Here is a 12153-nt window from a genome sequence, read left to right as displayed (position 1 = left end):
GTGCACAGTACTTTCAGAAATTTCCGATTGTGGCTTGGGTGGTTTAATTTATAGATTGTGCGCACGCGGAGTTGAGCTTTGGCTGCCGAAAGGAGGCATCAGGCATTGTTTCTGTTTGGCAGAAGTCAGTTTAACTCTCCCGAGCCCCCCTCCCCCTCCCACCACCGGGCACTCAACTCGGACCTCCATGCCCCACCACCTTCAAATGTCACCAGCCGCCCCTGGTTCGTTCCTCTCCACCCTCCCCCCGTGACCCAACCCCCCACCTCCGTTAAATACCAGCCACCACTGAGCCTAGGCCTCAATGCACACAGTAGATTCGTATGAGGATAGGGCCAAAATTAAAAATCACAATACTAGGTACTCACAGTCGGTACTCAGGGCAGGGAAACACATCTGCACACCAAAGGAGACATTCCAGCCCCAACATAGGTAAATGTCACCATTGTTGATGGCATAAAGAAAAGTCTTCTACATATAATTCGCATGTGCCCTGCCTTTCTACTTTGCTTAATTACTGGTCACAGCTGCTATCTATCAACTTTGGGATCTGCTCATTCTGGAAGGTGGATAGGTGCTGCCTAAGAGGTGTTAACGTTCAAATAGCGTTTAGGTTAGTGAAATATAAAGAGTGCAAATCAGCTGTTAGAATAAATCCCTGATTTTAAGTTGATGTAGTTTTATGTGAGTGCTTTATTGTATTATGAATCCCTTAGATGACCATAATCTTTGTATTTACACTCTGTAATTGAGGATAGGTATTTGAGTTATTTCAATTTTTCTAAAATTTGTTCTAATTTTAAGCAATTAACAAATACATATATCACGGTTTTATTGTTGCTCTTTCTGCCTATCAGTATGTCCGGAGTTATGGTAAATAAATACATTAGTAAACAAGTACTCGAATACTGTAAATGTTAGCAGGATTGTAGAGTGCCGACACATCCCAGATGCAGTCACAAGCATTGTAGGCCATTTTCATAATTCAAGTAATGGAACTGCTACAGGAGGGCTCTGTTAAAACTAATTAAGACTTCAAGAATCTGTCTTGTAATAGTTCATATTGTGCTCTACAGAGAGAACACGTACAGCCACTATAATTAGGTAAAGTATTAATAGAGACAGAATTCAAGCAATAACATATTCGTGAGCGAGAGCTTGTTTTCAATTTTTCAGTCTTTATCCAATTGACTTATGTAACTTAATTATCATATAAAAGGCACATTTATTTTGAAAAAATGAAAAGTATTCAGTAGCTCTCTAAATAAACATGCAGCTAATGTCTCTTCTGGAAACACTGTAAAATAAGTGTTTGCAAAAAACAATTAATTCTGGTGGCATGGTTTTTGAAAAACGTTATGGTTGGTTAAGCTGTTGGACCCTCATATATCTAAAAAAAACATTGGCTGAAAGCAAAAATATTTCTTGCCTCAAAAAGCACCCATTACCATTGTAATCTATGGAACTTAATTGAGCTGTCGGGTGTGTGGATGTGCTCCTTGTCAAAGGAAAGAATGATGTCACTCACAGTGAAGTTAGCCAATGAATTAAGTGGGCCAACCCACGCCCCATGCTCTATGCTGTAATGCCAGAAAAAATATGAATGACACAATAAAAAAAACAATGGATGACAACAGCTCACTTAAAGCCTCTAAAAGTATGTGTACTATACATATAATTTTAGAAAAATCAAAGGTTCTTGGCTAAAGCCAGACCTAAAATAGGAAGAGTGTTCAGAACACCTAAATGTACTGAGAAAGACAATTGGTTAAGGGTAATAAAGAATAAACAAATATTGCCTAAATATCAACTGAGCAGTCAGTAGGGCAGCCACTTCACATGTTTTCACTTGCTCCCTAACATGTATGGTGGGCAAAGGAAAGGTGCACTGAAGGAAAAGGCAAGTAAGTGATCAGGTGCAGCCTTCTGACCCTACCATTAAAATGCACAACTCATGAAAGCTGACTAACTCACCTAACAGAGGAAAAACATTGGCTCCACTGCCTGCAGATCTCCTCAAACCATACTCCTGCCTGCAATGGAAACTTCCAAATTCAAACCTCAACAACCAAATGCGCTCTGAAGCCATAACTATTGCGGACTGCATGCTATATGAAGGACAATCGACAAAACCAAGAACAATCAGATCAATACACGAACATGCAGGCATGTTCCCCCTATCAAAACCATATGTAGACATGGGCAAAATAAGATGTCCTCTATAGTGCCTGCTACTGCTGGGCATACTCATGAACTGATTTATCAGTGATGCCGTGACATAATGCCAAAAAAGAAGCAGGAAAGTAAAAGAGTGAAAAAAGTACCTTAGTTAGGATTCCAAAATACCTTTTGAGAGCTCTCCACCAATTATAATTAGCATTAACTGTCCTGGAGAAGGTGAATTGATTCTCTCCTGCAAGTAGAAACTTTAATGCATAGATCTCCAACCTTTTCTGTAATAAGAGCTACTTATGTTCAACAAAAATCATACCAAGCTACTAATATTATAAATGTGCTAATAGGGACCACATCATACAAGATTACATTAGTAGCTTCCCCATGCAAGGTTACCAGCAGTGATCATCTCAGTGCATTGGAGGACGAGGTTGTGTAACGAGCAACACTGTTCTCTCACTATATTGCACTGTTGCGCCTTTCTCCTTGTATTCAGCATTTTAAAGATCTGTCGATTTTTTTATACATAGGATGTATTTTTATGTGAACATTTAAGATTTATTTCTTCAAAAATCGAATAAAGGATTGAATTGAATTGAATTGAATATATACTTTTTATTTTTGGAATACATATGTTAATTCAACCAAATAAAAGGGTTCAATTTAGTAGGCCTGGCTGTAAACAAGAGAGCAACTTACAGGTAGTTGGAGAGCTACTGGCAGCTCACGGGCTACTCATTGAAGAAGCATGTTTTAATTTTCCAAGAATAAGCTTTCAAGGGGCTTCCCATTAGTTATGACCTAGTCTATGGGAGAGTGGTTATTTGCGTTGGTAACACCTTTGTATTGGGTGTAGGACAAAGCAATCCTTAGGTTGGGCCTCCAGCATGTACAGCATGGAGGGCACTCGAGTACAAGAACAGAATGTTACCACCGTGCTGGGGGTACAACAAAATGGCACTTCCTCTAGTATACATCCCAGCACCCGCTTTGCCACCGAAGCGCGCCGTATTTGACAGTACTCATCTGAAAGCGGTACAGCCAATGAAGAGTTGCATTACCAGATACTTGTAAGACTAATACAAAGAAGAAGGCAGCGTGAAGCAAGAGGAAGCCGTGACTAAACAGATACTAAATAGATTTTATGTAAATAAGTGATACTTGTTTCTGTAAGGAAGAAAGGCATACTCAAGGCTTAGGAGGTCAGCAGGTGGGAAAAATGAAAAAGAAGAAATAGTTTCTTCTTATCCATCCTCCTTGTGTTAATCTAACAGCAAGGCACTTTTCATGCACATCGAGAAACGAGCCCTTAAATCAAATAGTTGACATGTAGATCTAAATCTCGCATCACTGTAAAGAGAGGAAGCTACATAGTGTGTTTTTCACACAGACATAAATCAGAAGTTCAGAGGTAAGAAACAGCAAGCATTGGCATAGCCAATAGGTCTCGCTTTTGGGACCTTATAAGTGTTTAGCCATGCAACAGTTGATATTGTTGCACCAAGGATATTGTGCTGGATAACTAAATACTTATAAGGTCCCAAAAGCGAGACCTATGCTTGTTTAAAGGCTGACCACAGCAAGCAGCACTGCTGGGATGGTAGGCACGCAGCTTGCAATTTCTTCGAGGGACAGTGACATTGTAGCCTCTCACTGTATGTAACATAGGGAATAGCATTACTGAAAGGCAAAGTAGCAACACGTCAAAAAAAGACACCAGTTGCACCCCCTGCCCCGCTCCTTCGCAACAGTGACCCTTCCCCAAGCTCCCTGCCATGGATGCGTTAAGACCTGCATTTAAGCAAACGAACAGTGCTCTTATTTAATGAGTAACTCGCTCAGTTGTAGCATGTAGCTGCCGCCCTTCACACACACAGCTCGTCACTCCTGCAGCCATTGCACGCAGACATGCACACTCCTTCAGCTCTTTAGGCACACCACTACAGTCGGTTGCAGGCACCATTGCATATCCATTTCCACAGTCCTTTGCCCAAAGTCAAGACGACAGGTATAGCCATGTACAAACTGGGGTGAGCACTCCTTCAGCCTTTTGCACACACTTTTGGAGCCCTTTAAGTACACGTATTAACATTTCTTAAGCCTATTACACACACATTTATAATAATCTATTAATTAACCCTTTACTGAAAGACATGCACTTCCACATTTTTACACACACCTTAGCCCTGAATCGCGTACCCCTACAGCCATTTGCTCACACTCATGCACATCTACGCAACCATCTCCCCGTAGGTATATACCTGGCCCAAGAAACACACTCCTTACTTATAAACAGTGGCAGCTGTACACTGGCACACCAACCGCTTTGCCCACCTTTCTCATTTTCACTCGCAGCTTTTCTCCCCTACATTAAGTACCCACACTTCTTTAAAAACCCCAGTTCTTCCCCTACACACTCCTCTTTCCCGATGCCCAGTCTCCCACAATCCGCGCACCCATCAATCCTGTGCCATCCACCACACCCGCCATCCCAGCCCCTCCAGCGCACATCATACATCCCTGCCAAGGCATTCCACCACACAGCAGGAAGCAGCACTAGGACCTCTCAGATGGCAGTAGGCGGCACGGGACCCCCTCTGCAAAACCCCCAGCACAGGAATTGTGTACCTCTCTGCACTGTCCCAAACGACAGAAGTAACAGACAACGCATAGTGTCTCACATAGCACCGTGTTGCCTCAGGTCTCCTAACAGCAACAAAAAGGCTGTACACGAGTCCTGTGCACAGGATGAGCTCGTGGGCACAATGTATCTCCTAGTATGGCACGTACAGACCCCAAGTTACAGGGCTCACTGCTTCCCATAAACACTCCACTGACACACAATGGCGGCACAAGCACTAATCAGCTCCCTGGCAGTAAATTGACATTTGTGCACAATACCCTCTGTTAACCGGGTTCCCCACATGTTATATGCTGTGGTCTCTTCGTACGTGCCCAACAGGCCTTACCCGAATGTACACACAGGCACCACACTGGTCGCTATGCAGGTTACATACAGTGCCGCCTGCAGCACTCACCCTTTAGTTTACAAGCTTACAACAGTTCGCCACCTTGTACTGTATGTACAGACCACACGCCTCCGCGGCTGCCCTCCTTTCTGTAAATGAGGTGTCAGTGTCGGCTACTCCATCACTTTCCCTGAAATTTACACACAGTAAAAGCCACGGAGGTACACCACCTATGGGTTACACCATTTACACACACATGCATTGCTACGTTCTATGTATGTTTCCATACAATACCCTCGCAGTTTAACTGTTCTTCTCGATGTATGCTGCACTCAATCACAACACTGTGCAGCACGAGGTGTGCACGAAGCCCCCTACTTACACTGTATACGGCTAATTGCTATACGCATTGTCCGCGTCACACACTTTTAACCAACATCCTTCCCAAACTGCAGATTTGGTTTTATAAATTAAATGAAGCACCCTATTCGTAGACACCATGTGTAGCTACCATCTCCCTCTTGTATGGTGCATGCAGCTCCTCCCCAACCCACCGGCGTTCATTGAAGTTTCCATTTTCGATCGTGGGCAATTATTCGGTCTGACCCAGACTCTGTACATATTATAGTGCAGCCACGCACTGTCCAGTCTCCTCTTCTATGCCGATACCATGTAATCTCGTTCAAGTGCACACACCCAACTCACGAGTAGCCGTATATTGCACACAGGCGCCCACTCTTTTCACGGTTAAAAACGGGATTGTGCATGCACCCCTGCAGAGAGTCAGTGGTAGATGTCACAGATGGATTGAGTTTGAAAAAGAGTTATAAAAGGGCCATTGGCCGATGTGACTAGGTGATAAAAGGCAAAAGGAGATGACTACTCTATATAGCCTGGTAGGTAGCATGTTGAAATACCAAGAATTAAAACATTGTGTTGCAAAAATATTGAAAAGGTAATTACGTATAGGTAAGTATAGATGTACTGCTCTTATCTACACATTTATGTATTTTGAATGTATATACTCACAAAAAAACAAATGTTAAAGATAAGTTATAGTTAGAAAAATGTAGGTTTGGCATACAAACCCAAATTAAACTCCTGAAACTCTACAGTTATTGATTTGTCTTAATTGTATGATATATGATTCACTTACATACTTATTTCTAACTTATCTGTGCCAAACACACTTTAAACTGCACAACCATAACAAATTCAAAACATATACCTATTTGTTGAAATTACAATTTATGCACAACTTTTACATTACTATAAGTCATTCTTATAACTCCCATTTTTTCTTACACACCATCTTTAAATTAATATTAATGCCACCAAGACAAAGTTCATGGCTTTTAACCAGCATAGATCTTTTAAGGGGAAAATGATGATGGGTGGGCTTCCCCTGGAGCAGGTTGATACCTTTGTCTATCTGGGCATCAAACTGCAGAAGGATATGAGGTGGAAGCCACACATCGAAGTCATGGCACTAAAACATCGACAGTTGGCTGGCACCCTCAGAAAGGAATTCAAAACCTCTCTGACAAAGCCCCTTAGTCCAGCACTTCAAATTTATAACAGCAACGTGGTGAGCTCAGTCCTCTATGGGGCTGAGCTATGGGGCCTAGAGAACTTGTCCCAGCTAATTATCGCAGAGAATATGTTTTTGCGTGCAATCACCAGTCTTCCACAGAGTACACCCACCCTTCCCTTAAGGAATGATTTAGGCAGGAAAGCCCTGATGGATCTAGCTAGGCTACAAGCCAATTATATATTGGCGTAGAATATGGTGTACGCCGGAACTGGCAGCATGTACTGAGGGCTTAAGGGATATTATCAATTTGGATTGTTTCCTTAAAATCAGCTGGCTGCGAGATCTGAGAAGTCTGATTAATAAAATGGGCTTATCTCACCTGTGGGACTCCCCTTCTACTTCAACGTTCCCGTCAAAATACAGCCTCAAGGAAACCTATTGGGAAATGGTTGCACATATAGAGTTTAGGCGCCACAACCCCACCTCATTCTCGGGCCTTTTTCCACAGATAAAACCATGCCCGAGCCTCGAGCACTATTGGGATATCATTAAAAAGCCTTTGGACCGAAAACTTTATTTCCAATTCAGATTAGAATCTTTGCCCCTGAAGTGCTTTACATCCAAATGGTCTTCCACCAGAAATAATAAATGCAACATATGTGCCAAATATGTAGAAAGAGTAGTTTCTTTTCTGTAACTCCAGTTCTGTAGTAGGGGTATCTCTGTTATAGTCATAATCTAGTGAATAGTCCCGCCCATGTGCGTGGACCACGGAGCAATAAAAATAATCTCTTAAATTGTCAAGCCATGCAGACCTGCATCTACACTTAAGAGAGGATTCAAAGACAGATCATGCAGCCTATATCCACAGGCTACACTGTCCAGTACTTCAACTAGAAAATTCCACCAACATCCACCAACAGCACTGCCTGTCCAGCTTTTTCCATAGAGAAATAAACCTGCCTCTTCCAGCAAAAGCCTCTGAAATGATAGAGAGGTAGGAATGGACAGACAAGCCCCATAGGCTGCCATTGTGTGGCTCAGAACAGGATACTGTGCCTTTAAGAAAACTTTCCAGAACTTTTCCAGTATCCCAGAATGCACAGCAGGTCCCTTTTACTTTCAGTTCTTTTTGAAGGCGCAACACGCCAGACCTGTAGCATTCCTTACATTAACATGTATCTCTCCACCGGGGAGGAGGGCAGGCGCTTATGACTATAACAGAGATACCCCTACTACAGAACTGGAGTTACAGAAAAGAAACTACTCCTTCTGTAGTAGGGGATCTCTGTGTATAGTCATAATCTAGTGAATAGAATGGCAAGCCCATCCCCACACCAAAACGGCGGTGGAGAAGACTACAAAATAATACCACTACTGTGCGAACAAATTTCGCAGCGAAGCCTGCCCAACCTGAGCATCTGCCCTGGCATCCGTGTCCAGAGAGTAATGCGCAGCAAAGGTATGGACCGACCTCCAAGTGGCCGCCTTGCAGATTTCTGCAATCGCAGTCGTGGCAGCTTTGCCCCTGGTGGAATGAGCCTTAGGTTTACCCCCTAAGGTCTTATTAGCCTTTTGGTAACACAATTGTATACAGGACACAATCCACCGAGAGATGGACTGTTTGGAGGTAGCAAGACCGGTCCTGACTGATCCATAATTGATAAACAATTTGTCTGACCTACGAATATCTTTGGTCTTATCAAGATAAAACTTCAACACCCTCCTAACGTCCAGGGAATGTAGAGACCTTTCCGCTGGAGAAGAAGGATTCTGAAAAAACGTAGGTAAAGTTATGGTCTGGTTGACATGAAAATCAGATATAACCTTAGGAAGAAATTTAGGGTGAGTACGCATAACAACCTTAGCAGCATGAAATACCGTATAAGGTTCTAGGCAACACAACGCCTGAAGTTCACTCACCCTGCGGGCCGACGTAATGGCCACTAGGAATGCCGCCTTCCAAGACAGGTGCTGCAACGAAGCCTTGTGAATAGGTTCAAAAGGCTCCTTCATCAATCTGGACAGCACCACATTCAATTCCCATGAAGGCGAGGGAAGTCTGACAGGAGGGAACACTTTATTCAAGCCTTCCAAAAAATCCTTGATCACAGGGATCTGAAAGAAGGAAGTCTGTGAAGGGCATTTCCTGTAAGCAGTCAAAGCAGCGAGATGGACCTTAATGGAATGGAAATTAAGGCCAGACTGCGCCAAATGCAAAAGGTACGGAAGGATGACATCTTCCTTACATGTCGTCGGGTCAAAGTGCTTGGACTTGCATCAGATGCAGAACCTCTTCCACTTTTAAGCATAGGACGTTCTAGTGGAAGGTCGCTTAGCCTCCTTCAGTATATCCATACAATCTGCTGGTAGATTCAAATGGCCACATTGCACTATCTCAGGAGCCATGCCGCCAAACTCAAAGACGAGAGGTTGGGGTGCACCAACTGCCCCCGAACTTCGTGAGAAGGTCCGGCCTGCACGGCAGCCGTATGTGAGGAAGGAGAGACCGGTGAAGCAGGTCCGTGAACCACCACTGTCTGGGCCATTCCGGGGCAATCAGGATCATCCGCGCCCCGGACTGGGACAGCTTGATGAGCACCGCCGGAATCAGGGGAATGGGTGGAAAAGCGTACAGAAAGCTGTTCGACCAGTCGATCCATAGCGCATTCCCCAGCGTCCCCCGCTGGTAGTACCTGGATGCGAAGTCTCGGCATTTGCTGTTTTCGGCGGTGGCGAACAGATCTACGTCTGGAGTCCCCCACCTTGCGAAGACGTCCCCTAGCACTTCGTCGTTTATGACCCATTCGTGGTTTTCCTGAATCAGTCTGCTCAGTGCGTCCGCCTGAACATTCTGCACACCTGGCAGATGCGTGGCGGTAATCGTCAGTCCTCGGGCCAGAAGCCAGTTCCAGATCGACTGCGCCTCCTGCGACAGAGTGCGTGATCTCGACCCCCCCTGCTTGTTGAGGTAATACATCGTGGTTGTATGTCCGTCTGTACAAGCAGCGAGTTGGTCTGGAAGGACGGATGGAAGGCCTTCAATGCCAAGTAAACGGCTCTGAGTTCCAGGAAATTGATGTGGTACGGCGACTCCAACAGGGACCACTTTCCTTGTATCTGTAAGTCTCCGGAATGCGCTCCCCAACCGTGGAGAGACGCATCCGTCACGATACTCTGCATGGGAATGTCCTTGTGGAAGGGAACCCCCCTGGGGAGATTTTCCGCCGAACACCACCACCTCAGCGACTGAAGAGCATGCAGAGACAGCCGTATCTTGTCGTCCCAAGAACCTGTCCTCTGATCCCACTGATCCTCCAAGCACTCCTGCAGTGGTCTCATGTGCAGCCGTGCGTGAGGAAGATACATGAGGCCATCGATCCCAGCAGCGAAGACACCTTCCTCACTGTCGTCGATGGAGCGGTCATAAGAGCCTGAGCCTTCCGAAGGAGTGATAACCGTCTCTCCTCCGAAGGAGACACGCTTGCTGACAGCGTATTGATGGAGACCCCCAAGTACTGTATGCACTGGACCGGAGTCGGGACAGACTTGGACATGTTGACGTGCAAACCCAGCTTGGTCAAGAGAATGCACGTCTTCTGGAAGTGCGCTTGTGCTTCCGAGAAGGAGAAGGCCTTGATCAACCAATCGTCCAGGTACGGGTAGACCAACACCTTGTTCCTCCGCAGGTGTGCAGCTACCACTGCCATGCACTTCGAGAAGGTCCTGGGCGCAGACTTTACCCCAAAGGGCAGTACTGTGTATTGATAATGATTGGCGCCGACTTGGAATCGCAGGAACTTCCTGTGCTTCTGTGCAATGGGCACATGGAAGTACGCATCCTGTAGGTCTATGGCACAGAGCCAGTCTCCTCGTTGCAGCTGAGGGTAAATCTGGTGCAACGATAGCATGCGGAATTTCTCTCTGCGAATCCATTTGTTTGCTTGCCGCAAATCCAGAATGGGCCTGAACTCGTTCTTGTCCTTCTTGCGAACCAGGAAGAACCGAGAGTACAGACCTCTTCCCCTTTGAGACACAGGTACGTCTTCCACCGCCTTTTTCCTCAACAGGATGTCTGCCTCCGCCTCGAGCTCTCGCAGTTGATACTGTGAGCTTACCGGCGGAATCGCTGGAGGCGGGCTGATGAACCGAAGACTGTATCCATTGCAAACAATATTCAGCACCCACTTGTCCTGAGTAATTTTTCTCCACTCTGCCAGAAAAGATTGAACGCTTCCCCCCACTGGAGTGGCTAACGGTTGCAGGGGAAGTAATCGCTCAGGGCCGAGACCCAGCCGGGCCCTTGGTCGCTGTAGCGGACTGCTGGCCTCCTCTACCCTTCTGGCGCTTCTGGAAGGGTTTCCGGAACTGCTGTTGCTGTTGTTGCTGCTGTCCCGAGGCCTGCCCACGCCCTCTGCCTGCAACCCCGAACCGTCTCTGGAACAGGCGCTTTTTCTTCTCAGGCTTCTCTAACCCGACAGCCGTCAGGGTCTCTGCCTCCGTCTTCATGCGGGCCATTTCATCGTCCACATGCTGGCCGAACAGGGTTTCCCCCAAGAAAGACAGGCGTAGCGCCCCAACAGAGCCCCGGCACTTGCCACCTTCATGGTGGTGGAAGCCGTCCCACAGACCTTTCTGCCCGCCGAGTCGGGCCAACGGCTATCCTTATCAGGCAGCACTGTCGAGGAAGGAGTGGTAGCATGCTGCTTCCTTGCCGCCGTCACAATGACCGAGTCCGGTTTCGAGTCCATCCTCAGAAAGGTCGGGTCCGATTCCGGCGCCCGATACTTCTTCAGGAGCCTTGAGGGGGCTGGCTTCATCACCGCCGGAGTGAGGAACAACTCCGTAGCGGGCTCCACCAATTCCGGCACTAGTGGCAGCAGGGGGCGAGGCAGGTGCTTCTTGTGCAGCGTCTCGAAGATCACGGACGTCGTAGGTGTTGGCACCGTCACCGTGATCCCTAGCTTGGCCGCACCCCTCAGTAGCACCTCCTGGAAGGAGACTACATCGTCGACAGGCGATACTCCCGTCCCTGGTGAGTCCGACAGCGTCGGCGAGTAGTCCCTGGCAGATGATTGGGTGCGGGATCTGGCTCCGCGCCTCCTGCGGCGCCGCCCAGATGTCGATGACTAAAACACTAACACACTAAAACACTAACACACTAAAACACTAACACACTAAAACACTAACACACTAAAACACTAAAACACTAACACACTAAAACACTAAAAACAATAAAACACTAAAACAATAAAACACTAAAACAATAAAACACTGAAACACTCTAACACACCAACACTAAAACAATAAACCACTAAAACAATAAACCACCAAAACAATAAACCACCAAAACAATAAACCACCAAAACAATAAACCACCAAAACAAACCACCAAAACAAACCACCAAAACAATAAACCACCAAAACAATAAACCACCAAAACAATAAACCACCAAAACAATAAACCACCAAAAC

At 45.9% G+C, this 12153-nt stretch overlaps 1 protein-coding gene across 1 annotated transcript in view; it reads right to left on the bottom strand.

The window, feature by feature from the left end:
- The window catches only part of LOC146775937 (uncharacterized), a 1457164-nt gene that overhangs the window by 668148 nt on the left and 776863 nt on the right, over positions 1–12153 (bottom strand). The gene's annotated exons all lie outside the window — the stretch shown is intronic.

This window comes from Triturus cristatus, chromosome 12 (assembly GCF_964204655.1).
Source record: "Triturus cristatus chromosome 12, aTriCri1.1, whole genome shotgun sequence".
Taxonomy (NCBI): Eukaryota; Metazoa; Chordata; class Amphibia; order Caudata; family Salamandridae; genus Triturus; species Triturus cristatus.
This window is presented reverse-complemented; position numbering and strand designations above follow the sequence as displayed.